Here is a 26,912-nt window from a genome sequence, read left to right on the forward strand (position 1 = left end):
GAATATGAACATGTAGTATGGTCTCCAAGGCTAATCAAACATATCAATGCAATCGAGGGCGTCCAACGAAGAGCTACAAGGCTAGTTAGTTGCTATAGAAACTACTCATACGAAGATCGGCTACGACTCATCAATCTACCTAGCCTAAAGACCAGGCGGCAAGTTGGTGATATGGTGGAAGTTTTCAAGAACCTCCACATTTATGACGAGTCTATAAGATCAGAGAAATTTACTCCTCGAACACGACCACGACGTCAGCATGATTACGAGCTCCAAAGGAACTTTGCTAATGACGGTATGAGAGGCTACCAAAGCAACTCTCTTTTTTACAGAAGTGTGAAACCTTGGAATGATCTAGAAGAAGATATTGTTGAAGCACCATCCTTACAAGTCTTCAAAGAGCGTTTGATAAAAGAAAGGGAGAAAAAACTTTATAAAATGTAAAATCAAAAGTTCTGTTTCATAGGAGGTCAATAGTCGTGCGAAATATATTGCTATAAAAAAAAAAAATAAAAAAAATAAAAAACTAGGTTCCCACTTAGGTTCCCCCATCCCACTTTTCCGGTGTTCATTTAGGTTCCCACTTAGGTTCCCCCATCCCACTTTTCCGGTGTTCATTTATTAGGTTCCCACTTACGTTCCCCCATCCCACTTTTCTGGTGTTCATTTAGGTTCCCACTTAGGTTCCCCCATCCCACTTTTCAGGTGTTCGTTTAGGTTCCCACTTAGGTTCCCCCATCCCACTTTTCAGGTGTTCATTTAGGTTCCCACTTTAGGTTCCCAGGTTCCCCCATCCCACTTATCCGGTATGCCGACAGTCTGGAGGTTATGGCATCAAATATGCATATTTCTGAACTTTCGCTATGAGATTTTGATTATTTTATTCTGGAAGACATGGCACCTTCACTAGCGCCTACACTACAGGTATACAGAAATTTTATTTTAAATCAAAATTTGAATGTAAAACATTTTTTCTCATCATACTTTTGTTTATTTTTTATTGATGAAACAAAAAGGAGGGTATTATATATAGTCACAGCCAGCAGGTCCCCAGGTCACAGATATTTTTGGAGAGACAGTTTATCTGAAGAAAATGTAGACACCTGTTAGGAAGGAGACAGGAATAGTTAATATAAAAGCTGTTGTTAGAAATGAGAATATTCAGTCAGTTTTGTAAAAGCCAGTGTGTGATGGAAATGAAAGTGCTACACCAAGAAGTTGTATGATATTGGTGAAAAGATTAATGGATGCAGACTATGTGGAGATGGAAAGCGGCAATTGCAACAAGTTTTATCAAAAAGTGGAAAATCAAAGCAACTATCTTCCAAGATTTTGGCTATTTCTGGAATAAGGATTCAAGAAACTGATGTTGTTACTACAATATGTCGAACCTGTGAGTCTTTCTTAGAAAAAGTTCAGACATTTAAGGGAAAATGCCAACAAACACAGGAAAGTTTACAAAGTCAAAACGATGCTTCAGAGACTCTCCATCATCTTCAAAGCAAACAAAGAAAAAATTAAAATTTGACGATCCTCCTGCTGCTAACGAATCAAAAATGTTGACGAAAATTTGGTACCATTGGGCTTTTTACTTGCTGCTCTTCAAAAACACGATAATTCCTCATCTGATCAAACATCCGAATTATATTCAACTATTGTCCGAGCATCTTGCAACGCATCAAGGAGAAGATTGTATCTTCGATAAATCAGAAAGTGGGAACACTTTGCAAAAAAAAACAGTGAGTCTGTTTTATTCAAGAAATCGTATGAAGATCTCACTCAATTGGACTTTGGAGCCATTTACAATGAAATGAAGACACATTTTCCATTTTTAACCACCATATTGCAAGTGATGGCTTCCAGTAAATCTGTGGATTTGAAAACATTGAAACCAAAACTGTCCTTGATTTACAGCATAGTATTGAGCTCACGTTGGAATCAATTGACATACCTGAAACGCATCATGACTGTTCTTGTCATAGAAGGTGGATGTAGTAAGAAGGTAATTTCATTTTTATTTTACCTGTTTTACGTTTCATATTAATAAAAACCAGTGCCCTCTACTGCTCCATTGACAAATAACAGTTTGTTGATGCTTGAATAACAAGTCAGTAAAATTAGCATTTCTCGTTACATCTAAAATAACTTAGGAGTCACAATTATTGGCCTGAAATTGAAGGTCTTCTATGGAGTTAATGATGACCATCTCAACATGGAAATTTTCACAGTTTGAGAAGAATTAAAACTTTCAAACAAAAACTTTTCTTGACCTTGAGATCTGAAGCAGTAGATTTTGATCTAGATTCATCACCTCTAAATTAAACTGTCATATTTTTTTGTTGGGGAAAGCTATCTACTCTACTTTCTACATATATAAAGGAAATAGAAAATGGTAAAAAATAAATCCTCGCTAATTAGCTTCACTTACTTGTACAGGGATGTAATTTGATATTTTATTCAATGATTTAAGAAAATTATCAAAATTAGCAAGTTTTGTATATAATATTGCAGAATATTGTAATTTACTCAACCTCAATTTTTGCTTTTGATTGAAACGCGCTGTCAACCTAATTGTTGAGGCTTTTTTGTTTACCATTTTCTATTTCCTTTTTTATGTCTAGTTTTTCAGTCTTTATGAAAAGTGTGACTTAGAAAAATCTCAAATCATACTTATTTATCTTAGTTTCAAGGCCGCCTTGAGAAGCTTGGTATATGCTTATCTTACTCAAGCCGCGACAAAATCTTTAAGCTTTTGGGGGACCACTTCATGGACCGTTGTGTGGCAGCACTTCTCAAAGAGGCCACTCTACGTGGTACTGGTGACAACTGGGACATGAAGATTCTCTTATCTCACATGAGGAAAAATGCTCAAAATAAAGATTTACACTTGTTTGCATCAAATTTGATCGAAAGTCGTGTCTCCTTTAAGCATCTACCCAATGACAAGCCTATTGGTAAAATTGAGGATTTGGATATCAAGAAGTTATTGGTTAACAAGGACGAATATGACAGATACAATGAAACCAGTCAGATCCTGGTTCTTCGCATTCTCATTGAATTTCTCCCCAAGTTTTCAGTCTTCAAAAGTATATGCGATGAACACATCTCACACAAGTATTCAGAAGAAATGAGCAAAAAGTCCATGATTGCTTCACTTCCCATAATTGATGGTGATGAAAGGAAGTACCAAGATTGTGTTAAAATCTTACGTACTTATGAGAAGTGGATTTGGGAGCTAAACCAAAAAGCTGGTCTCGTCGATGAAATACCAGATATTGACACTCAAGAGCAGCTACATTCCAACAAAGCTGGCCCTGGTCAACCACATGCGCAAGTGGTCTTCTCAAAGGACGACCCAATGAAAGACCACAAGATTGTTTTCTCTGGAGACCAACTTACAAGAGTGCGTTTTTCTGGGGCAAAAGATCTGCTGAAAGGTAGTCATACCCCAACCGACAGGCTGGAACATTGCTCACCATTTAAACCTGTCATGTGGCATACCAAAGCGTCCCTCTTGCAATATTCATACAACCACCTTTATGACGCAGCATCAGTAAACGAACCTGGTACCTTGAAATATTTCAGGGAAAAGCTCAACCGAAAAAACGTAACAGCAGCAAAGGTTGTAGATAGCTACGAAGGATCTGAAGAATTGTTCATAAGTGTGGGAAAGTGTTACTTGGTTGTTGCAGCTATGGAATTCTTTGGCATGACAGACACCAATGACACTCCTGCTGATTTTCCTGAAAACCTTGACAAGGCAACAGATGAAGACAAACGAGCATATCTACTCCCCAAATTGGATGAGTTTGTAAAAACCTTTGTCTTACAGAGAAATTATGACAACGACCATGCAGATGATTTTGTTCAAAACTATGGGCTGATGACGATTTTTCTCACCATACTTATCCTTCAGATGAAAGACTCTGTCAAAGAAGGCAATGGTGATATGAATTTAATAAACCAAAAAATGCTTCTTGTTGTATTCCAGGCGTTCAATTCAAAATCAAAATATGCAATGGAGATGTTCACATCAATCGCACAAATAGAGTGTACTCTAACACCACGTTTGTCTGAAGAATTCAAATGGGGATTCACAGTTAATTGGCGTGGTGGAAAAGGAAATAACATTGAAGATGATCTCGCCCAAGAGATCTGCAATGGTTTGAGTAAAAAGATCGTCAAACGCATGGGAGCAAATAAGTCAATACACACGATTCAGAAAATTTCAAAAGCTACCAATGGTATCAGGGAAATGAAAGAGCATTATGATATTTCTATTGGCCTGAAACACGGTTCCTCATCACACACAGTCAGAGATTCACTTGACGATGAAAAAGAAATCTTATCAGATTTAATCAAATTAACACCTTTTACCTATCGTAAACGACACTTCAACAGTTTTCCTGACATGAAAAGGATGCCTCATAAGTATTTGAACGTTTTACAGTTTCATTCATGGTTAGAAAGAAATAAACTGAATTGGTCGCATGCATATGATTCAGTAGATTTTGAGGAGTAAGTGTTTGTACTGATATTTTTGTTTCTCTGATGTTTGTACCTAAGAATTGGTTTTTTGAAAATCTTATTGAGGTTTTTTTGATATTATCACTTCACTGTGTGTCCTTTTTTTCAATGTCAAAAGTTATTTGTCAAATTATTTTTGGACTACAGTTTTAACTGCATAGAAACTTTAATTCTTTCTTGATTCAAATCTCTTCAATTTAATTTAGTTCAATTTAATTAAGTTCAATTTGTGTCCTTCATTGAGGGTTCAAACAGTGGTAGTAGTATATTTTATTGTATACATTGTGCTTTATCTGCTATCTGCTTTATGTGCTTTATCAAACAGTGGTAGTAGTATATTTTATTGTATACATTGTGCTTTATCTGCTAAGTTGTACAATATAGTATATAATGTATTGTATAGTCCATTATTACTCGTCAAAATGATATAAAAACAGTACAGATTTTATTGTTTTCCATATAGTGAAATTAGTCTGAAGTTCGATATTCAATCATTGCTCTTTATCAATTTTCCATTTCATTTTATTCACTTCAATTTCTTTTAGTTTGCAAATCTATTATCTCTTCATGTATGAATTTTTAACAAATTTGTATATGAATTGGTCAATAGAAATAAAAACTCTTTGGAATTGAAGATGGTAATAAACTAGCTACATAGTGTCAGCCAGTTTTTTAATATATTTTAGATCACATTTTTTATCCCAATCGAAATAAAGCTTTTCTCTTTTTTTTTTTTTTTCGAATTGGAATTCGTTTGGGAAAAAACACACAACAATTTGTGTGCCATAATATAGCATTTACTTCTCTGAAATAATAAAAAACTACCAGAGTTTGTTTGGCAATGGTTTGTTTCAATTTGAGTTAACTATTGAGGCAAGGTGAAGCGTGACGCTGCAGATCAAATCTGTGTTTTGACTGGACTCGCCAACCTTTATGATTATAAAGGTACAGTCTGTTTAATGCAACAATACTCAATTTGAAATTGAGTTTTTGCCACCAAATAACGGTGGTAAAAAAGTGCTTGAAAAATACCCTGAGACTACAGAGCTAAGATTATGGTAACTTATAAAATATTATATTACATAATTTCTAAAAGAAAAGGCTAAAACCTCCCCTCCCCTCCCCTCCACTGCAACTAGGGATGGTAGGATTGTAAAATGTAGAGTAGAATTGGTTGGATCTAACTTCTTGATTTCCATTGCTGAGGAAGTAAAGGGATTGATTAATAAAAGAATTGAACTTTCTCAAATTCTCCAAGTAGGAACATGTTCAACCAGACCCAGACCGAAGTTTGCATTTAAAAAATGATGAAACATTTACTATAAAATTAACTGAAGAGAGATATGGGTGTGAAACCATCCACGCAAGGCTGACCCAAGCATGTCTTCCAAAAAGCTCTCTGGTACCTTTAGTTAAAAATAAGCGAAATGTTTCACCGTGAATAAGAAATATTTCTATAACCACAAAAAAGCAGTCTGCAAATCAAAAAATTCCACTAGAATTATGTAATCAAACGTCATGACTTTTAACTTAAATTATATTAAAGGGCCAATTCTGGAGGTGAAAACAGTTGCCTCTCATCTATGAAAGTAACAAAGAAAAAACAAAAGCATTTAGTACATAAAACACAATAATACGTATAGTAGGAAAAAATTAAATTCAGCAGTTACGTCATACTGAAACAAATTCAAGATCCAAATTTCTAAATTAAAGTTTTTACTAGCAAGTTTTCAAATGAAGAAAAATCTCGCAACTTTTGCAAGAAGAATTAAAGCTTCTACTGCATAATCCAAACTGTTAAAAAAATTTTGTCTAGACCTGTTGCATAGTTTGCACCCCCCCCTTTTTAATAGGGGGGGATGCCAACTTTCTGGAGGGCCTTTTTAGGGGGGGTACCGAGATCTGCCGAAAAAACTAGGGGGGAAGGGAATGTAGGGGGGGATCAAATAAAAAAGGGGGAACCTGAAGAACTTTCAACAGAACACACACATTTTAGATTAGATTTTAAAATGATCAAGATTAAATGAAAACGCTAGTTATATTCTGTCATTGTTGGCTCGTGACTATAATACTTCATACTCTTTCTTGTTGATAATTTTGCTGGTAGGTGGGAAAGCGAGTTTCCTTCGAAACGGATTTTCTGTAAAAAAAAAGGGGGGGATAAGATTTCATTACAAAAGGGGGGGATGGGTATATAGGGGGGGATGAAATAAACCTAGGGGGGTTCATACCCCTCTGCAAACTATGCTGTTGACTATAAAGGTTTTCTGACTTGTGATTTTAATATCAAAACATTTTGCTGCTGTTTCTGAAATTGAACAAAAATAGTCTCTCAATTCTGATAGACCGAATTTTTATGTCATTTTTAGTCATTTTTAGCCTAAAGCTCAAAAAACTGATCAATAAAATGAGTTTTATAACATTCCTGAAATACTTTAAAAGTTACAAAGTAAGAAAGTTCGATTTCGACTAAAAAAAAAAATCATATGATCGCAAAGTCTTTTTTACACCAATATTATATACTAGAACAATCCATTTTCAGGATTAAAAAACTGTTTTTAATCAAGAGATCAAAGTTTAGGTGCATATTTTCCACTAGATTGTATATTTTAAATCGCATTGTTTATCAGAAATGTGCAAATCCAAAAGTCGTTAGGTTCACTGACGTTTATCAATGTGTGCAATAACTTTGTCTGCATCAACTGTGATTTCGTTCGTCTCCCAAAGTCAGTACGATCAATTTATCTAGCCATTCCTTAATCAAACTATTTACTTTTTGCTTGAGCTCCTCTACCTGTGCAGAGTCGATCGATTTACGTTTTTACCAAGTTAGTTGTTCAAAATTTGAGTCATTTTCAGGATGACAAAGCAACAGCACCTGCTTTGTTTTGAAATATTTTCTGAAAAATAGTTCATAAGTCTAGTACGAAGACAACCCTTTCAGTACAATAGGCCATCATGTCATCATTAAATGAGTATTGGCAGCGATGTCAGACTTGTTAAAGAAAGGGTTGCCCATGAGTTGCCCTTCGAACGTCCTGCCCTACCAAATTCTTGAACATATGACTCATTTGATGAAGGTGGACCGATATGGGATGACATGGACAATGTCACGAGCATCTACACCCATCCCTAACGCAGTCGTGGCAAACAAGACCCTGATTCGTGAAGAATTAGACTTTATCTCTTCCAAAATCCCCTCCTTCATAAGCCCTGTAGATGGAGAATGGAACTGATTGAACAAACGGCTTTCAGGTGATATGACTCACCTATTGTTTCTCACCATTACTTTTTCAAAATGGGAATATGCTTTTCCACAAAATTGAAGTTGCATGTATAACGGTGATTGGGGTATTGTTCTGTGTTTTTTCAAGAGCTCTTAGCAATTGGGTCTAAGATTGCCACAAAGTCCTTGAAATCCCTCCTTTGTTGGTCTCCTTGTTTTCAATGAAAGGTAAATGTTGCTTCTGTTTGGATTTTCATAGACCGTTTTTAAGTTAGGACTCATGCAAGATCATTGCTGAGCTTTTTGACATTGGATTTTGTGCAAGTTGCTGTCACAGCCACAATGGTATGTCAGGAATCAATGTCTTTATGACAGCTAATTCTAAAAATTCTGTTCTGAAATCTCTGCCCCCTGATTTGTGTAAGAAGTTGATGGAATGTAATACAGAGACTAAGTGTTATCATGTTTTTTTTTAAAACAATAATTTCATTACTATTATTATGTAAATAAGACATACAAACACGCTTCAACACTTCACAAAAAAACCCTTTTCAAAGCTCTATTTTTAGGTGCCAAATAAACGCCCCCCCCCCACCCGCTTGTTAATTTTTCGATTTTTTTTCTAACCCCCGGACCTTATTAGGACCCCCCCGTTTATTAATTCTTGAAAAAAATTCCCAGCTACAAAAGGAAAATCCCTTGTTTTACTCTAAAAGCCTAAATTTAGTCTATTTGGACCTTTTTAGGGTTTTTAGAGGTCCATTTTCCAACCCCCCCTCGGTAATTAGGTTCCCCCTGTTTATTAATTTGAAAATTTTTTCCAACCCCCCTATTTATTCAACCCCCCCCCCCCGTTTATTTGGCACCTAAGAGTAAGTAAAAACTATACTTTGTAAAACCTATTCAAGTTGTAGTCCTATTCTATTTATTGCCTTATATATATAAAATGATTCCCACCTACCGTAATTTGGTCTAATCTCGACCCGTCTTCTAATCTCGAACACCCTTCTTTAGAGATAGGAATAATTTAAAAGTCGGAATTGGTGATTGAAAAAGATTTATCCTCCCTTACCACTAAGCAAATAAAATAGCTTTGACCTTTTCTTAATTTTTCAGCTCTAGTAAAAGGGTGTCAAATTTAGAGGAGGGATGTCGACATTAGACCAAGTTACGGTATAGACTTACCACATTTCCACAATGTGTGCCTCATCTATACAACAGGCAACTATTCTTTCTTGGTATGACTTTGACTTGAGAAGTTCTCTACCTTTTTGACTTAACAAAGGCTCAGGATGAGCAAAAAGGATTGAGAATGAGGGTTCAGTAAATTCAATGGATAGTTTGATGACTTGATTTTCACCTTCAACTGGAAACAGCTTAGGGGCATTGTCAACACCGAAGTTTGTATGAAGATTGTTTGGCAAAGCAGCAGCTTTGACTCCTTTCTCATTTAGGAAAGCTAATTGATCTTTGACAATTGACCCGCCAAGGGGGATAACCAACACAATTTTTTTTTCCAGGAGTCTTTTCAGATAGCACAAATGGCAACATTTGGAATATCAGGGATTTGCCATACCTGTTGGCAAAACAGCAAATACATTGAAACCATTCAAATGTGACTCCAAACACTGCACTTGTTTTGGTTTAAAGCATACATTATGAAATAAAGGAAAATCTTCCAGTGCCCTACCAATATGTTTAAAATTGCAATATGATCAGCTTTGCTATTCATAATTGTTTCTTATAGATTAATATGATATATGACTCAACTTTCATATTCCTGGCCTTTGTCCCAGCCAGCTAGAATCAACCCCCTAACCACCTATTTTTGCTAGCTTTCCCGCTTTACCCGCCAAGCCCAAACGCGGTGACTCAAACTTTCTTTCCTGGCCTTCTGAACCCTAGCCAAGCCTTAGAACACCCCCTAACCACCTATTTTTGCTATGCTTTCGCCGCGTTACCCTGCCAAGCCAAACGCGGTGACTCAAACTTTCTTTCCTGGCCTTCTGAAGCCTAGCCAAGCCTTAGAACACCCCCTAACCACCTATTTTTGCTATGCTTTCGCCGCGTTTACCCTGCCAAGCCAAACGCGGTGACTCAAACTTTCTTTCCTGGCCTTCTGAACCAGCCAAGCCTTGAGAACAACCCCCTAACCCACTTTTTTGCTATGCTTTCGCCGCGTTTACCCTGCCAAGCCAAACGCGGTGACTCAAACTTTCTTTCCTGGCCTTCTGAAGCCTAGCCAAGCCTTAGAACACCCCCTAACCACCTATTTTTGCTATGCTTTCGCCGCGTTTACCCTGCCAAGCCAAACGCGGTGACTCAAACTTTCTTTCCTGGCCTTCTGAAGCCTAGCCAAGCCTTAGAACACCCCCTAACCACCTATTTTTGCTATGCTTTCGCCGCGTTTACCCTGCCAAGCCAAACGCGGTGACTCAAACTTTCTTTCCTGGCCTTCTGAACCCCAGCCAAGCCTTAGAACACCCCCTAACCACCTATTTTGCTATGCTTTCGCCGCGTTTACCCTGCCAAGCCAAACGCGGTGACTCAAACTTTCTTTCCTGGCCTTCTGAACCCCAGCCAAGCCTTAGAACACCCCCTAACCACCTATTTTTGCTATGCTTTCGCCGCGTTTACCCTGCCAAGCCAAACGCGGTGACTCAAACTTTCTTTCCTGGCCTTCTGAACCCCAGCCAAGCCTTAGAACACCCCCTAACCACCTATTTTTGCTATGCTTTCGCCGCGTTTACCCTGCCAAGCCAAACGCGGTGACTCAAACTTTCTTTCCTGGCCTTCTGAACCCCAGCCAAGCCTTAGAACACCCCCTAACCACCTATTTTTGCTATGCTTTCGCCGCGTTTACCCTGCCAAGCCAAACGCGGTGACTCAAACTTTCTTTCCTGGCCTTCTGAACCCCAGCCAAGCCTTAGAACACCCCCTAACCACCTATTTTTGCTATGCTTTCGCCGCGTTTACCCTGCCAAGCCAAACGCGGTGACTCAAACTTTCTTTCCTGGCCTTCTGAACCCTAGCCAAGCCTTAGAACACCCCCTAACCACCTATTTTTGCTATGCTTTCGCCGCGTTTACCCTGCCAAGCCAAACGCGGTGACTCAAACTTTCTTTCCTGGCCTTCTGAACCCCAGCCAAGCCTTAGAACACCCCCTAACCACCTATTTTTGCTATGCTTTCGCCGCGTTTACCCTGCCAAGCCAAACGCGGTGACTCAAACTTTCTTTCCTGGCCTTCTGAACCCCAGCCAAGCCTTAGAACACCCCCTAACCACCTATTTTTGCTATGCTTTCGCCGCGTTTACCCTGCCAAGCCAAACGCGGTGACTCAAACTTTCTTTCCTGGCCTTCTGAACCCCAGCCAAGCCTTAGAACACCCCCTAACCACCTATTTTTGCTATGCTTTCGCCGCGTTTACCCTGCCAAGCCAAACGCGGTGACTCAAACTTTCTTTCCTGGCCTTCTGAAGCCTAGCCAAGCCTTAGAACACCCCCTAACCACCTATTTTTGCTATGCTTTCGCCGCGTTTACCCTGCCAAGCCAAACGCGGTGACTCAAACTTTCTTTCCTGGCCTTCTGAACCCCAGCCAAGCCTTAGAACACCCCTTAACCACCTATTTTTTGCTATGCTTTCGCCGCGTTTACCCTGCCAAGCCAAACGCGGTGACTCAAACTTTCTTTCCTGGCCTTCTGAACCCCAGCCAAGCCTTAGAACACCCCCTAACCACCTATTTTTGCTATGCTTTCGCCGCGTTTACCCTGCCAAGCCAAACGCGGTGACTCAAACTTTCTTTCCTGGCCTTCTGAACCCCAGCCAAGCCTTAGAACACCCCCTAACCACCTATTTTTGCTATGCTTTCGCCGCGTTTACCCTGCCAAGCCAAACGCGGTGACTCAAACTTTCTTTCCTGGCCTTCTGAACCCCAGCCAAGCCTTAGAACACCCCCTAACCACCTATTTTTGCTATGCTTTCGCCGCGTTTACCCTGCCAAGCCAAACGCGGTGACTCAAACTTTCTTTCCTGGCCTTCTGAACCCCAGCCAAGCCTTAGAACACCCCCTAACCACCTATTTTTGCTATGCTTTCGCCGCGTTTACCCTGCCAAGCCAAACGCGGTGACTCAAACTTTCTTTCCTGGCCTTCTGAACCCCAGCCAAGCCTTAGAACACCCCCTAACCACCTATTTTTGCTATGCTTTCGCCGCGTTTACCCTGCCAAGCCAAACGCGGTGACTCAAACTTTCTTTCCTGGCCTTCTGAACCCCAGCCAAGCCTTAGAACACCCCCTAACCACCTATTTTTGCTATGCTTTCGCCGCGTTTACCCTGCCAAGCCAAACGCGGTGACTCAAACTTTCTTTCCTGGCCTTCTGAACCCCAGCCAAGCCTTAGAACACCCCCTAACCACCTATTTTTGCTATGCTTTCGCCGCGTTTACCCTGCCAAGCCAAACGCGGTGACTCAAACTTTCTTTCCTGGCCTTCTGAACCCCAGCCAAGCCTTAGAACACCCCCTAACCACCTATTTTTGCTATGCTTTCGCCGCGTTTACCCTGCCAAGCCAAACGCGGTGACTCAAACTTTCTTTCCTGGCCTTCTGAACCCCAGCCAAGCCTTAGAACACCCCCTAACCACCTATTTTTGCTATGCTTTCGCCGCGTTTACCCTGCCAAGCCAAACGCGGTGACTCAAACTTTCTTTCCTGGCCTTCTGAACCCCAGCCAAGCCTTAGAACACCCCCTAACCACCTATTTTTGCTATGCTTTCGCCGCGTTTACCCTGCCAAGCCAAACGCGGTGACTCAAACTTTCTTTCCTGGCCTTCTGAACCCCAGCCAAGCCTTAGAACACCCCCTAACCACCTATTTTTGCTATGCTTTCGCCGCGTTTACCCTGCCAAGCCAAACGCGGTGACTCAAACTTTCTTTCCTGGCCTTCTGAACCCCAGCCAAGCCTTAGAACACCCCCTAACCACCTATTTTTGCTATGCTTTCGCCGCGTTTACCCTGCCAAGCCAAACGCGGTGACTCAAACTTTCTTTCCTGGCCTTCTGAACCCCAGCCAAGCCTTAGAACACCCCCTAACCACCTATTTTTGCTATGCTTTCGCCGCGTTTACCCTGCCAAGCCAAACGCGGTGACTCAAACTTTCTTTCCTGGCCTTCTGAACCCCAGCCAAGCCTTAGAACACCCCCTAACCACCTATTTTTGCTATGCTTTCGCCGCGTTTACCCTGCCAAGCCAAACGCGGTGACTCAAACTTTCTTTCCTGGCCTTCTGAACCCCAGCCAAGCCTTAGAACACCCCCTAACCACCTATTTTTGCTATGCTTTCGCCGCGTTTACCCTGCCAAGCCAAACGCGGTGACTCAAACTTTCTTTCCTGGCCTTCTGAACCCCAGCCAAGCCTTAGAACACCCCCTAACCACCTATTTTTGCTATGCTTTCGCCGCGTTTACCCTGCCAAGCCAAACGCGGTGACTCAAACTTTCTTTCCTGGCCTTCTGAACCCCAGCCAAGCCTTAGAACACCCCCTAACCACCTATTTTTGCTATGCTTTCGCCGCGTTTACCCTGCCAAGCCAAACGCGGTGACTCAAACTTTCTTTCCTGGCCTTCTGAACCCCAGCCAAGCCTTAGAACACCCCCTAACCACCTATTTTTGCTATGCTTTCGCCGCGTTTACCCTGCCAAGCCAAACGCGGTGACTCAAACTTTCTTTCCTGGCCTTCTGAACCCCAGCCAAGCCTTAGAACACCCCCTAACCACCTATTTTTGCTATGCTTTCGCCGCGTTTACCCTGCCAAGCCAAACGCGGTGACTCAAACTTTCTTTCCTGGCCTTCTGAACCCCAGCCAAGCCTTAGAACACCCCCTAACCACCTATTTTTGCTATGCTTTCGCCGCGTTTACCCTGCCAAGCCAAACGCGGTGACTCAAACTTTCTTTCCTGGCCTTCTGAACCCCAGCCAAGCCTTAGAACACCCCCTAACCACCTATTTTTGCTATGCTTTCGCCGCGTTTACCCTGCCAAGCCAAACGCGGTGACTCAAACTTTCTTTCCTGGCCTTCTGAACCCCAGCCAAGCCTTAGAACACCCCCTAACCACCTATTTTTGCTATGCTTTCGCCGCGTTTACCCTGCCAAGCCAAACGCGGTGACTCAAACTTTCTTTCCTGGCCTTCTGAACCCCAGCCAAGCCTTAGAACACCCCCTAACCACCTATTTTTGCTATGCTTTCGCCGCGTTTACCCTGCCAAGCCAAACGCGGTGACTCAAACTTTCTTTCCTGGCCTTCTGAACCCCAGCCAAGCCTTAGAACACCCCCTAACCACCTATTTTTGCTATGCTTTCGCCGCGTTTACCCTGCCAAGCCAAACGCGGTGACTCAAACTTTCTTTCCTGGCCTTCTGAACCCCAGCCAAGCCTTAGAACACCCCCTAACCACCTATTTTTGCTATGCTTTCGCCGCGTTTACCCTGCCAAGCCAAACGCGGTGACTCAAACTTTCTTTCCTGGCCTTCTGAACCCCAGCCAAGCCTTAGAACACCCCCTAACCACCTATTTTTGCTATGCTTTCGCCGCGTTTACCCTGCCAAGCCAAACGCGGTGACTCAAACTTTCTTTCCTGGCCTTCTGAACCCCAGCCAAGCCTTAGAACACCCCCTAACCACCTATTTTTGCTATGCTTTCGCCGCGTTTACCCTGCCAAGCCAAACGCGGTGACTCAAACTTTCTTTCCTGGCCTTCTGAACCCCAGCCAAGCCTTAGAACACCCCCTAACCACCTATTTTTGCTATGCTTTCGCCGCGTTTACCCTGCCAAGCCAAACGCGGTGACTCAAACTTTCTTTCCTGGCCTTCTGAACCCCAGCCAAGCCTTAGAACACCCCCTAACCACCTATTTTTGCTATGCTTTCGCCGCGTTTACCCTGCCAAGCCAAACGCGGTGACTCAAACTTTCTTTCCTGGCCTTCTGAACCCCAGCCAAGCCTTAGAACACCCCCTAACCACCTATTTTTGCTATGCTTTCGCCGCGTTTACCCTGCCAAGCCAAACGCGGTGACTCAAACTTTCTTTCCTGGCCTTCTGAACCCCAGCCAAGCCTTAGAACACCCCCTAACCACCTATTTTTGCTATGCTTTCGCCGCGTTTACCCTGCCAAGCCAAACGCGGTGACTCAAACTTTCTTTCCTGGCCTTCTGAACCCCAGCCAAGCCTTAGAACACCCCCTAACCACCTATTTTTGCTATGCTTTCGCCGCGTTTACCCTGCCAAGCCAAACGCGGTGACTCAAACTTTCTTTCCTGGCCTTCTGAACCCCAGCCAAGCCTTAGAACACCCCCTAACCACCTATTTTTGCTATGCTTTCGCCGCGTTTACCCTGCCAAGCCAAACGCGGTGACTCAAACTTTCTTTCCTGGCCTTCTGAACCCCAGCCAAGCCTTAGAACACCCCCTAACCACCTATTTTTGCTATGCTTTCGCCGCGTTTACCCTGCCAAGCCAAACGCGGTGACTCAAACTTTCTTTCCTGGCCTTCTGAACCCCAGCCAAGCCTTAGAACACCCCCTAACCACCTATTTTTGCTATGCTTTCGCCGCGTTTACCCTGCCAAGCCAAACGCGGTGACTCAAACTTTCTTTCCTGGCCTTCTGAACCCCAGCCAAGCCTTAGAACACCCCCTAACCACCTATTTTTGCTATGCTTTCGCCGCGTTTACCCTGCCAAGCCAAACGCGGTGACTCAAACTTTCTTTCCTGGCCTTCTGAACCCCAGCCAAGCCTTAGAACACCCCCTAACCACCTATTTTTGCTATGCTTTCGCCGCGTTTACCCTGCCAAGCCAAACGCGGTGACTCAAACTTTCTTTCCTGGCCTTCTGAACCCCAGCCAAGCCTTAGAACACCCCCTAACCACCTATTTTTGCTATGCTTTCGCCGCGTTTACCCTGCCAAGCCAAACGCGGTGACTCAAACTTTCTTTCCTGGCCTTCTGAACCCCAGCCAAGCCTTAGAACACCCCCTAACCACCTATTTTTGCTATGCTTTCGCCGCGTTTACCCTGCCAAGCCAAACGCGGTGACTCAAACTTTCTTTCCTGGCCTTCTGAACCCCAGCCAAGCCTTAGAACACCCCCTAACCACCTATTTTTGCTATGCTTTCGCCGCGTTTACCCTGCCAAGCCAAACGCGGTGACTCAAACTTTCTTTCCTGGCCTTCTGAACCCCAGCCAAGCCTTAGAACACCCCCTAACCACCTATTTTTGCTATGCTTTCGCCGCGTTTACCCTGCCAAGCCAAACGCGGTGACTCAAACTTTCTTTCCTGGCCTTCTGAACCCCAGCCAAGCCTTAGAACACCCCCTAACCACCTATTTTTGCTATGCTTTCGCCGCGTTTACCCTGCCAAGCCAAACGCGGTGACTCAAACTTTCTTTCCTGGCCTTCTGAACCCCAGCCAAGCCTTAGAACACCCCCTAACCACCTATTTTTGCTATGCTTTCGCCGCGTTTACCCTGCCAAGCCAAACGCGGTGACTCAAACTTTCTTTCCTGGCCTTCTGAACCCCAGCCAAGCCTTAGAACACCCCCTAACCACCTATTTTTGCTATGCTTTCGCCGCGTTTACCCTGCCAAGCCAAACGCGGTGACTCAAACTTTCTTTCCTGGCCTTCTGAACCCCAGCCAAGCCTTAGAACACCCCCTAACCACCTATTTTTGCTATGCTTTCGCCGCGTTTACCCTGCCAAGCCAAACGCGGTGACTCAAACTTTCTTTCCTGGCCTTCTGAACCCCAGCCAAGCCTTAGAACACCCCCTAACCACCTATTTTTGCTATGCTTTCGCCGCGTTTACCCTGCCAAGCCAAACGCGGTGACTCAAACTTTCTTTCCTGGCCTTCTGAACCCCAGCCAAGCCTTAGAACACCCCCTAACCACCTATTTTTGCTATGCTTTCGCCGCGTTTACCCTGCCAAGCCAAACGCGGTGACTCAAACTTTCTTTCCTGGCCTTCTGAACCCCAGCCAAGCCTTAGAACACCCCCTAACCACCTATTTTTGCTATGCTTTCGCCGCGTTTACCCTGCCAAGCCAAACGCGGTGACTCAAACTTTCTTTCCTGGCCTTCTGAACCCCAGCCAAGCCTTAGAACACCCCCTAACCACCTATTTTTGCTATGCTTTCGCCGCGTTTACCCTGCCAAGCCAAACGCGGTGACTCAAACTTTCTTTCCTGGCCTTCTGAACCCCAGCCAAGCCTTAGAACACCCCCTAACCACCTATTTTTGCTATGCTTTCGCCGCGTTTACCCTGCCAAGCCAAACGCGGTGACTCAAACTTTCTTTCCTGGCCTTCTGAACCCCAGCCAAGCCTTAGAACACCCCCTAACCACCTATTTTTGCTATGCTTTCGCCGCGTTTACCCTGCCAAGCCAAACGCGGTGACTCAAACTTTCTTTCCTGGCCTTCTGAACCCCAGCCAAGCCTTAGAACACCCCCTAACCACCTATTTTTGCTATGCTTTCGCCGCGTTTACCCTGCCAAGCCAAACGCGGTGACTCAAACTTTCTTTCCTGGCCTTCTGAACCCCAGCCAAGCCTTAGAACACCCCCTAACCACCTATTTTTGCTATGCTTTCGCCGCGTTTACCCTGCCAAGCCAAACGCGGTGACTCAAACTTTCTTTCCTGGCCTTCTGAACCCCAGCCAAGCCTTAGAACACCCCCTAACCACCTATTTTTGCTATGCTTTCGCCGCGTTTACCCTGCCAAGCCAAACGCGGTGACTCAAACTTTCTTTCCTGGCCTTCTGAACCCCAGCCAAGCCTTAGAACACCCCCTAACCACCTATTTTTGCTATGCTTTCGCCGCGTTTACCCTGCCAAGCCAAACGCGGTGACTCAAACTTTCTTTCCTGGCCTTCTGAACCCCAGCCAAGCCTTAGAACACCCCCTAACCACCTATTTTTGCTATGCTTTCGCCGCGTTTACCCTGCCAAGCCAAACGCGGTGACTCAAACTTTCTTTCCTGGCCTTCTGAACCCCAGCCAAGCCTTAGAACACCCCCTAACCACCTATTTTTGCTATGCTTTCGCCGCGTTTACCCTGCCAAGCCAAACGCGGTGACTCAAACTTTCTTTCCTGGCCTTCTGAACCCCAGCCAAGCCTTAGAACACCCCCTAACCACCTATTTTTGCTATGCTTTCGCCGCGTTTACCCTGCCAAGCCAAACGCGGTGACTCAAACTTTCTTTCCTGGCCTTCTGAACCCCAGCCAAGCCTTAGAACACCCCCTAACCACCTATTTTTGCTATGCTTTCGCCGCGTTTACCCTGCCAAGCCAAACGCGGTGACTCAAACTTTCTTTCCTGGCCTTCTGAACCCCAGCCAAGCCTTAGAACACCCCCTAACCACCTATTTTTGCTATGCTTTCGCCGCGTTTACCCTGCCAAGCCAAACGCGGTGACTCAAACTTTCTTTCCTGGCCTTCTGAACCCCAGCCAAGCCTTAGAACACCCCCTAACCACCTATTTTTGCTATGCTTTCGCCGCGTTTACCCTGCCAAGCCAAACGCGGTGACTCAAACTTTCTTTCCTGGCCTTCTGAACCCCAGCCAAGCCTTAGAACACCCCCTAACCACCTATTTTTGCTATGCTTTCGCCGCGTTTACCCTGCCAAGCCAAACGCGGTGACTCAAACTTTCTTTCCTGGCCTTCTGAACCCCAGCCAAGCCTTAGAACACCCCCTAACCACCTATTTTTGCTATGCTTTCGCCGCGTTTACCCTGCCAAGCCAAACGCGGTGACTCAAACTTTCTTTCCTGGCCTTCTGAACCCCAGCCAAGCCTTAGAACACCCCCTAACCACCTATTTTTGCTATGCTTTCGCCGCGTTTACCCTGCCAAGCCAAACGCGGTGACTCAAACTTTCTTTCCTGGCCTTCTGAACCCCAGCCAAGCCTTAGAACACCCCCTAACCACCTATTTTTGCTATGCTTTCGCCGCGTTTACCCTGCCAAGCCAAACGCGGTGACTCAAACTTTCTTTCCTGGCCTTCTGAACCCCAGCCAAGCCTTAGAACACCCCCTAACCACCTATTTTTGCTATGCTTTCGCCGCGTTTACCCTGCCAAGCCAAACGCGGTGACTCAAACTTTCTTTCCTGGCCTTCTGAACCCCAGCCAAGCCTTAGAACACCCCCTAACCACCTATTTTTGCTATGCTTTCGCCGCGTTTACCCTGCCAAGCCAAACGCGGTGACTCAAACTTTCTTTCCTGGCCTTCTGAACCCCAGCCAAGCCTTAGAACACCCCCTAACCACCTATTTTTGCTATGCTTTCGCCGCGTTTACCCTGCCAAGCCAAACGCGGTGACTCAAACTTTCTTTCCTGGCCTTCTGAACCCCAGCCAAGCCTTAGAACACCCCCTAACCACCTATTTTTGCTATGCTTTCGCCGCGTTTACCCTGCCAAGCCAAACGCGGTGACTCAAACTTTCTTTCCTGGCCTTCTGAACCCCAGCCAAGCCTTAGAACACCCCCTAACCACCTATTTTTGCTATGCTTTCGCCGCGTTTACCCTGCCAAGCCAAACGCGGTGACTCAAACTTTCTTTCCTGGCCTTCTGAACCCCAGCCAAGCCTTAGAACACCCCCTAACCACCTATTTTTGCTATGCTTTCGCCGCGTTTACCCTGCCAAGCCAAACGCGGTGACTCAAACTTTCTTTCCTGGCCTTCTGAACCCCAGCCAAGCCTTAGAACACCCCCTAACCACCTATTTTTGCTATGCTTTCGCCGCGTTTACCCTGCCAAGCCAAACGCGGTGACTCAAACTTTCTTTCCTGGCCTTCTGAACCCCAGCCAAGCCTTAGAACACCCCCTAACCACCTATTTTTGCTATGCTTTCGCCGCGTTTACCCTGCCAAGCCAAACGCGGTGACTCAAACTTTCTTTCCTGGCCTTCTGAACCCCAGCCAAGCCTTAGAACACCCCCTAACCACCTATTTTTGCTATGCTTTCGCCGCGTTTACCCTGCCAAGCCAAACGCGGTGACTCAAACTTTCTTTCCTGGCCTTCTGAACCCCAGCCAAGCCTTAGAACACCCCCTAACCACCTATTTTTGCTATGCTTTCGCCGCGTTTACCCTGCCAAGCCAAACGCGGTGACTCAAACTTTCTTTCCTGGCCTTCTGAACCCCAGCCAAGCCTTAGAACACCCCCTAACCACCTATTTTTGCTATGCTTTCGCCGCGTTTACCCTGCCAAGCCAAACGCGGTGACTCAAACTTTCTTTCCTGGCCTTCTGAACCCCAGCCAAGCCTTAGAACACCCCCTAACCACCTATTTTTGCTATGCTTTCGCCGCGTTTACCCTGCCAAGCCAAACGCGGTGACTCAAACTTTCTTTCCTGGCCTTCTGAACCCCAGCCAAGCCTTAGAACACCCCCTAACCACCTATTTTTGCTATGCTTTCGCCGCGTTTACCCTGCCAAGCCAAACGCGGTGACTCAAACTTTCTTTCCTGGCCTTCTGAACCCCAGCCAAGCCTTAGAACACCCCCTAACCACCTATTTTTGCTATGCTTTCGCCGCGTTTACCCTGCCAAGCCAAACGCGGTGACTCAAACTTTCTTTCCTGGCCTTCTGAACCCCAGCCAAGCCTTAGAACACCCCCTAACCACCTATTTTTGCTATGCTTTCGCCGCGTTTACCCTGCCAAGCCAAACGCGGTGACTCAAACTTTCTTTCCTGGCCTTCTGAACCCCAGCCAAGCCTTAGAACACCCCCTAACCACCTATTTTTGCTATGCTTTCGCCGCGTTTACCCTGCCAAGCCAAACGCGGTGACTCAAACTTTCTTTCCTGGCCTTCTGAACCCCAGCCAAGCCTTAGAACACCCCCTAACCACCTATTTTTGCTATGCTTTCGCCGCGTTTACCCTGCCAAGCCAAACGCGGTGACTCAAACTTTCTTTCCTGGCCTTCTGAACCCCAGCCAAGCCTTAGAACACCCCCTAACCACCTATTTTTGCTATGCTTTCGCCGCGTTTACCCTGCCAAGCCAAACGCGGTGACTCAAACTTTCTTTCCTGGCCTTCTGAACCCCAGCCAAGCCTTAGAACACCCCCTAACCACCTATTTTTGCTATGCTTTCGCCGCGTTTACCCTGCCAAGCCAAACGCGGTGACTCAAACTTTCTTTCCTGGCCTTCTGAACCCCAGCCAAGCCTTAGAACACCCCCTAACCACCTATTTTTGCTATGCTTTCGCCGCGTTTACCCTGCCAAGCCAAACGCGGTGACTCAAACTTTCTTTCCTGGCCTTCTGAACCCCAGCCAAGCCTTAGAACACCCCCTAACCACCTATTTTTGCTATGCTTTCGCCGCGTTTACCCTGCCAAGCCAAACGCGGTGACTCAAACTTTCTTTCCTGGCCTTCTGAACCCCAGCCAAGCCTTAGAACACCCCCTAACCACCTATTTTTGCTATGCTTTCGCCGCGTTTACCCTGCCAAGCCAAACGCGGTGACTCAAACTTTCTTTCCTGGCCTTCTGAACCCCAGCCAAGCCTTAGAACACCCCCTAACCACCTATTTTTGCTATGCTTTCGCCGCGTTTACCCTGCCAAGCCAAACGCGGTGACTCAAACTTTCTTTCCTGGCCTTCTGAACCCCAGCCAAGCCTTAGAACACCCCCTAACCACCTATTTTTGCTATGCTTTCGCCGCGTTTACCCTGCCAAGCCAAACGCGGTGACTCAAACTTTCTTTCCTGGCCTTCTGAACCCCAGCCAAGCCTTAGAACACCCCCTAACCACCTATTTTTGCTATGCTTTCGCCGCGTTTACCCTGCCAAGCCAAACGCGGTGACTCAAACTTTCTTTCCTGGCCTTCTGAACCCCAGCCAAGCCTTAGAACACCCCCTAACCACCTATTTTTGCTATGCTTTCGCCGCGTTTACCCTGCCAAGCCAAACGCGGTGACTCAAACTTTCTTTCCTGGCCTTCTGAACCCCAGCCAAGCCTTAGAACACCCCCTAACCACCTATTTTTGCTATGCTTTCGCCGCGTTTACCCTGCCAAGCCAAACGCGGTGACTCAAACTTTCTTTCCTGGCCTTCTGAACCCCAGCCAAGCCTTAGAACACCCCCTAACCACCTATTTTTGCTATGCTTTCGCCGCGTTTACCCTGCCAAGCCAAACGCGGTGACTCAAACTTTCTTTCCTGGCCTTCTGAACCCCAGCCAAGCCTTAGAACACCCCCTAACCACCTATTTTTGCTATGCTTTCGCCGCGTTTACCCTGCCAAGCCAAACGCGGTGACTCAAACTTTCTTTCCTGGCCTTCTGAACCCCAGCCAAGCCTTAGAACACCCCCTAACCACCTATTTTTGCTATGCTTTCGCCGCGTTTACCCTGCCAAGCCAAACGCGGTGACTCAAACTTTCTTTCCTGGCCTTCTGAACCCCAGCCAAGCCTTAGAACACCCCCTAACCACCTATTTTTGCTATGCTTTCGCCGCGTTTACCCTGCCAAGCCAAACGCGGTGACTCAAACTTTCTTTCCTGGCCTTCTGAACCCCAGCCAAGCCTTAGAACACCCCCTAACCACCTATTTTTGCTATGCTTTCGCCGCGTTTACCCTGCCAAGCCAAACGCGGTGACTCAAACTTTCTTTCCTGGCCTTCTGAACCCCAGCCAAGCCTTAGAACACCCCCTAACCACCTATTTTTGCTATGCTTTCGCCGCGTTTACCCTGCCAAGCCAAACGCGGTGACTCAAACTTTCTTTCCTGGCCTTCTGAACCCCAGCCAAGCCTTAGAACACCCCCTAACCACCTATTTTTGCTATGCTTTCGCCGCGTTTACCCTGCCAAGCCAAACGCGGTGACTCAAACTTTCTTTCCTGGCCTTCTGAACCCCAGCCAAGCCTTAGAACACCCCCTAACCACCTATTTTTGCTATGCTTTCGCCGCGTTTACCCTGCCAAGCCAAACGCGGTGACTCAAACTTTCTTTCCTGGCCTTCTGAACCCCAGCCAAGCCTTAGAACACCCCCTAACCACCTATTTTTGCTATGCTTTCGCCGCGTTTACCCTGCCAAGCCAAACGCGGTGACTCAAACTTTCTTTCCTGGCCTTCTGAACCCCAGCCAAGCCTTAGAACACCCCCTAACCACCTATTTTTGCTATGCTTTCGCCGCGTTTACCCTGCCAAGCCAAACGCGGTGACTCAAACTTTCTTTCCTGGCCTTCTGAACCCCAGCCAAGCCTTAGAACACCCCCTAACCACCTATTTTTGCTATGCTTTCGCCGCGTTTACCCTGCCAAGCCAAACGCGGTGACTCAAACTTTCTTTCCTGGCCTTCTGAACCCCAGCCAAGCCTTAGAACACCCCCTAACCACCTATTTTTGCTATGCTTTCGCCGCGTTTACCCTGCCAAGCCAAACGCGGTGACTCAAACTTTCTTTCCTGGCCTTCTGAACCCCAGCCAAGCCTTAGAACACCCCCTAACCACCTATTTTTGCTATGCTTTCGCCGCGTTTACCCTGCCAAGCCAAACGCGGTGACTCAAACTTTCTTTCCTGGCCTTCTGAACCCCAGCCAAGCCTTAGAACACCCCCTAACCACCTATTTTTGCTATGCTTTCGCCGCGTTTACCCTGCCAAGCCAAACGCGGTGACTCAAACTTTCTTTCCTGGCCTTCTGAACCCCAGCCAAGCCTTAGAACACCCCCTAACCACCTATTTTTGCTATGCTTTCGCCGCGTTTACCCTGCCAAGCCAAACGCGGTGACTCAAACTTTCTTTCCTGGCCTTCTGAACCCCAGCCAAGCCTTAGAACACCCCCTAACCACCTATTTTTGCTATGCTTTCGCCGCGTTTACCCTGCCAAGCCAAACGCGGTGACTCAAACTTTCTTTCCTGGCCTTCTGAACCCCAGCCAAGCCTTAGAACACCCCCTAACCACCTATTTTTGCTATGCTTTCGCCGCGTTTACCCTGCCAAGCCAAACGCGGTGACTCAAACTTTCTTTCCTGGCCTTCTGAACCCCAGCCAAGCCTTAGAACACCCCCTAACCACCTATTTTTGCTATGCTTTCGCCGCGTTTACCCTGCCAAGCCAAACGCGGTGACTCAAACTTTCTTTCCTGGCCTTCTGAACCCCAGCCAAGCCTTAGAACACCCCCTAACCACCTATTTTTGCTATGCTTTCGCCGCGTTTACCCTGCCAAGCCAAACGCGGTGACTCAAACTTTCTTTCCTGGCCTTCTGAACCCCAGCCAAGCCTTAGAACACCCCCTAACCACCTATTTTTGCTATGCTTTCGCCGCGTTTACCCTGCCAAGCCAAACGCGGTGACTCAAACTTTCTTTCCTGGCCTTCTGAACCCCAGCCAAGCCTTAGAACACCCCCTAACCACCTATTTTTGCTATGCTTTCGCCGCGTTTACCCTGCCAAGCCAAACGCGGTGACTCAAACTTTCTTTCCTGGCCTTCTGAACCCCAGCCAAGCCTTAGAACACCCCCTAACCACCTATTTTTGCTATGCTTTCGCCGCGTTTACCCTGCCAAGCCAAACGCGGTGACTCAAACTTTCTTTCCTGGCCTTCTGAACCCCAGCCAAGCCTTAGAACACCCCCTAACCACCTATTTTTGCTATGCTTTCGCCGCGTTTACCCTGCCAAGCCAAACGCGGTGACTCAAACTTTCTTTCCTGGCCTTCTGAACCCCAGCCAAGCCTTAGAACACCCCCTAACCACCTATTTTTGCTATGCTTTCGCCGCGTTTACCCTGCCAAGCCAAACGCGGTGACTCAAACTTTCTTTCCTGGCCTTCTGAACCCCAGCCAAGCCTTAGAACACCCCCTAACCACCTATTTTTGCTATGCTTTCGCCGCGTTTACCCTGCCAAGCCAAACGCGGTGACTCAAACTTTCTTTCCTGGCCTTCTGAACCCCAGCCAAGCCTTAGAACACCCCCTAACCACCTATTTTTGCTATGCTTTCGCCGCGTTTACCCTGCCAAGCCAAACGCGGTGACTCAAACTTTCTTTCCTGGCCTTCTGAACCCCAGCCAAGCCTTAGAACACCCCCTAACCACCTATTTTTGCTATGCTTTCGCCGCGTTTACCCTGCCAAGCCAAACGCGGTGACTCAAACTTTCTTTCCTGGCCTTCTGAACCCCAGCCAAGCCTTAGAACACCCCCTAACCACCTATTTTTGCTATGCTTTCGCCGCGTTTACCCTGCCAAGCCAAACGCGGTGACTCAAACTTTCTTTCCTGGCCTTCTGAACCCCAGCCAAGCCTTAGAACACCCCCTAACCACCTATTTTTGCTATGCTTTCGCCGCGTTTACCCTGCCAAGCCAAACGCGGTGACTCAAACTTTCTTTCCTGGCCTTCTGAACCCCAGCCAAGCCTTAGAACACCCCCTAACCACCTATTTTTGCTATGCTTTCGCCGCGTTTACCCTGCCAAGCCAAACGCGGTGACTCAAACTTTCTTTCCTGGCCTTCTGAACCCCAGCCAAGCCTTAGAACACCCCCTAACCACCTATTTTTGCTATGCTTTCGCCGCGTTTACCCTGCCAAGCCAAACGCGGTGACTCAAACTTTCTTTCCTGGCCTTCTGAACCCCAGCCAAGCCTTAGAACACCCCCTAACCACCTATTTTTGCTATGCTTTCGCCGCGTTTACCCTGCCAAGCCAAACGCGGTGACTCAAACTTTCTTTCCTGGCCTTCTGAACCCCAGCCAAGCCTTAGAACACCCCCTAACCACCTATTTTTGCTATGCTTTCGCCGCGTTTACCCTGCCAAGCCAAACGCGGTGACTCAAACTTTCTTTCCTGGCCTTCTGAACCCCAGCCAAGCCTTAGAACACCCCCTAACCACCTATTTTTGCTATGCTTTCGCCGCGTTTACCCTGCCAAGCCAAACGCGGTGACTCAAACTTTCTTTCCTGGCCTTCTGAACCCCAGCCAAGCCTTAGAACACCCCCTAACCACCTATTTTTGCTATGCTTTCGCCGCGTTTACCCTGCCAAGCCAAACGCGGTGACTCAAACTTTCTTTCCTGGCCTTCTGAACCCCAGCCAAGCCTTAGAACACCCCCTAACCACCTATTTTTGCTATGCTTTCGCCGCGTTTACCCTGCCAAGCCAAACGCGGTGACTCAAACTTTCTTTCCTGGCCTTCTGAACCCCAGCCAAGCCTTAGAACACCCCCTAACCACCTATTTTTGCTATGCTTTCGCCGCGTTTACCCTGCCAAGCCAAACGCGGTGACTCAAACTTTCTTTCCTGGCCTTCTGAACCCCAGCCAAGCCTTAGAACACCCCCTAACCACCTATTTTTGCTATGCTTTCGCCGCGTTTACCCTGCCAAGCCAAACGCGGTGACTCAAACTTTCTTTCCTGGCCTTCTGAACCCCAGCCAAGCCTTAGAACACCCCCTAACCACCTATTTTTGCTATGCTTTCGCCGCGTTTACCCTGCCAAGCCAAACGCGGTGACTCAAACTTTCTTTCCTGGCCTTCTGAACCCCAGCCAAGCCTTAGAACACCCCCTAACCACCTATTTTTGCTATGCTTTCGCCGCGTTTACCCTGCCAAGCCAAACGCGGTGACTCAAACTTTCTTTCCTGGCCTTCTGAACCCCAGCCAAGCCTTAGAACACCCCCTAACCACCTATTTTTGCTATGCTTTCGCCGCGTTTACCCTGCCAAGCCAAACGCGGTGACTCAAACTTTCTTTCCTGGCCTTCTGAACCCCAGCCAAGCCTTAGAACACCCCCTAACCACCTATTTTTGCTATGCTTTCGCCGCGTTTACCCTGCCAAGCCAAACGCGGTGACTCAAACTTTCTTTCCTGGCCTTCTGAACCCCAGCCAAGCCTTAGAACACCCCCTAACCACCTATTTTTGCTATGCTTTCGCCGCGTTTACCCTGCCAAGCCAAACGCGGTGACTCAAACTTTCTTTCCTGGCCTTCTGAACCCCAGCCAAGCCTTAGAACACCCCCTAACCACCTATTTTTGCTATGCTTTCGCCGCGTTTACCCTGCCAAGCCAAACGCGGTGACTCAAACTTTCTTTCCTGGCCTTCTGAACCCCAGCCAAGCCTTAGAACACCCCCTAACCACCTATTTTTGCTATGCTTTCGCCGCGTTTACCCTGCCAAGCCAAACGCGGTGAC

The 26,912-nt window shown here is 46.3% G+C and overlaps 1 pseudogene; it reads right to left on the reverse strand.

The window, feature by feature from the left end:
* Positions 1 to 7,494: 7,494 nt before the first annotated feature.
* The window catches only part of LOC136813374 (recQ-like DNA helicase Blm), a 28,394-nt pseudogene continuing 8,976 nt past the window's right edge, over positions 7,495 to 26,912 (reverse strand).

The sequence above is a fragment of the Clytia hemisphaerica genome, unplaced genomic scaffold, assembly GCF_902728285.1.
Source record: "Clytia hemisphaerica strain Z4C2 unplaced genomic scaffold, Clytia hemisphaerica genome assembly, whole genome shotgun sequence".
Taxonomy (NCBI): domain Eukaryota; kingdom Metazoa; phylum Cnidaria; class Hydrozoa; order Leptothecata; family Clytiidae; genus Clytia; species Clytia hemisphaerica.